The sequence below is a fragment of the Bison bison genome, unplaced genomic scaffold (assembly GCF_000754665.1).
Source record: "Bison bison bison isolate TAMUID 2011002044 unplaced genomic scaffold, Bison_UMD1.0 scf7180017864235, whole genome shotgun sequence".
In the NCBI taxonomy this organism is placed as follows: domain Eukaryota; kingdom Metazoa; phylum Chordata; class Mammalia; order Artiodactyla; family Bovidae; genus Bison; species Bison bison.
In genome coordinates, this window is record NW_011494807.1 from 6,804,917 (window position 1) to 6,807,638 (window position 2,722).

The 2,722-nt window shown below is 38.9% G+C and overlaps 1 protein-coding gene across 1 annotated transcript in view; it reads right to left on the minus strand.

Moving 5' to 3' along the window:
• The window catches only part of ALDH7A1 (aldehyde dehydrogenase 7 family, member A1), a 40,548-nt gene that overhangs the window by 37,459 nt on the left and 367 nt on the right, over positions 1 to 2,722 (minus strand). The window lies entirely within an intron of this gene.

Here is a 2,722-nt window from a genome sequence, read left to right on the forward strand (position 1 = left end):
CCCCCCGCCGTCGCCCTGCCTAGCTGGATCTTGCGCGGGAGCCGGGAGCTGTAGCCTGGAGGTCAACCAGGGCCTGGAAAACAATGAGGGTGAAACCCGAAGGAAGTGAGCAGGCTACTGCCATCTAGTGAAAGACGGCGGGAACAGCGGCACCAGCTAGAACTTTTTCCAGCAAAATATTGGCTCTAAAATACAGTGAGTTAGAGCCAGGCCTCTCAGGCTGGAATGTGCATGTGATCTCTCCTAGCTATCGTGTTAAATGCACATTGTGATTCTGTAGGTCTGGACTGGGGTCTGAGAGTCGGTATTTTTAACCACTGCTGGTGGAAAGGAGAGGATTGTTTCCGCCCCTTTGTTACATTACAAATTAGAGTTTTCTAATTAATGAAAAATGGTAAATTGTGGTAGTTCCCTCCAAATATTCTGCTTGGGTATATTCTTGCTTTTGAAGAACAAAGACAGTTTTGATCAATCTCCTTTTTTCTCCATTGCTTCTCTCTTCCTGCAATATTCTTGCCATCCCCACCATCCCATCTGCCACCTTTAATTCCACAGTAACTAGGCCTATCCTATTTAAGGGAAATGGCAACATCTCAATCAGCATGATTTGGGCAGGAGTTTAAAATATACACACACTCTCAAATCCTTGCATAAATAAGGTGATTCCAAACCTACTTTCCCAAAATATTACTTCTCCGTACTTGCCTTGTGGCCTTCCACATGGCAACCAGACAGTTGAGAGTCACACATTTCTTTCCAAAGCCTGTGTTTTCCTCTCATGGTGCCTTTGCCCTACTGTTCCCTCCACCTGTAAAACCTTTCCTTCCATCTCTGCATTCAAGCTTTATCTGTTCGACCCTTAGAACATAAATGATTTCAACAAATCATGTTGAAATAGGCAGGTATCAAGCATCTACCAGAAACTGTGGTAAGTGCTGGCGATATCTGAATAGTGTTTCCACTTGAAAATGTTATACTTTTCTCCCATTAAGGCAAGGACCGCCTCTGACTCATCCTTGCATGACTCCACAATTCCCAGCATCCCACCAGGCTCACATTCATTTACATCACTGGGAAAAAAATGAACCTATGAACACACCTCAGCAGTAATAAGCAAGGATACCCTGTTCAGCGTTGGTAATCCATATCAACAGCCCAACTACTTCTGTCCATCCACTCCTAGGACTGATGCACTAATTTCCTTCATTTCAAGTCTCAGGCATTTTAAAGAATTTAAGTCTCCTCGCTTTCTGGCTGCCAGTAAGATTCTTTGTACATCTATCCCAACGTCACATCCTTCCATTCTCTTCCCCTCCATTTGATTCAAAAAATGAAAAGTGCATTTACAGATGCACTAAATTTTAGAAGCAACACATGACGCTCTCAAGGAATGTTAACTTTCATCTCTTCACTAAGTTGAAAAGAGAGGTTCATGGTGGTCTCCCTCTAAACAAGTTTTGGGACGATAGACACTAGCAACTGCCTATATGGAAAACAGGCATTACATCTCTCTTCCACCTTCTTTTTTCAAAACTTATTTATCCTGTCAATAGGAGGTCAGGAAAAATCACCAACAATGAATTTTGATGGGGCAAAGCGGGAAAATATAGAAGTAAATGAATCCTATGAAGGCACATTTCACACTCGAAAAAGAATTAAACGGATTGTACATGAAAGCATATATAAAAACCGCAAAGCCCTACAGAAATTCAAATGTCAGGATACCTTCAACTAATTTTGTATTAAAAGTGGAGGAGTTAGTAGATGGCAAATTCTACTTTCCAAATGACTTATCAAAGACCTCAGAGAGTGGTTAAAGCAAAGACTCTGGAGTCACAGCATAAGTACAAATGACCAGTGCTTGGGAAGTCCTCTGTGAATACTAGCTGTCTTTATTCTTCAAAGATAGTTGGCCAGAAGGCAGAGTGATACGAACATGCATGCTTGCCCCAAGGCAGCAGTAAATTGGAGAAATCACCACCACCCAGAATATAATTTTAGCATCTGATTTTTCAGAGCATGAGTGAGTGACACTAACTATTGCTCTGGGCATACTCAGATTAATCAAGCTCACCAAAATATCAAAATATGATTTGCAACTAACATGCTGGCTTATTATTTAATGGGGAAAATTATTCTCAGAAAGGACCAACCATTCACATCCTCTAAATACTGCGTTCTCTCCCAGGATACATTCTACCTATCTAGTGGTTTAATGAGCCCAGTGTCAGAAGAAGAGTTATTGATTAATAATATTTGATTCCAGCATTTAATGGTATCAGGCTACTACAGTCTCTCAAATGTCCAAATTAACCTATAGATTCAATGCAATCCCAATCAAAATACCAGAATTGGCAAGCATATTTTACAGTTTAAATGGAAAGGCAAATGATCTAGAATAGTCAAAACAGTTTTAAGGAAAAAAAAGAACAAATCTACATTACCTGACTTTAACAATTATTTTAACAATTTTACAATTGTTACAAAGCTACAATAATCAAGAAAATGTCACACTGGTATAAAGACAGAAATAAAGATCAATGGATCAGAAATAGGGTACTCAAAAATAGACTTTCACATGTATAGTCAATTTTTATTTTATTTTATTTTTTTTTATATAGTCAATTTTTAATGAAGGTGTCAAAGAAATCAAAAGAGAAAGAATAGTCTTTTCAACAAAGAGTGCTATATTATTTGGATATTCAGGTGCAAAAAAAAAAAA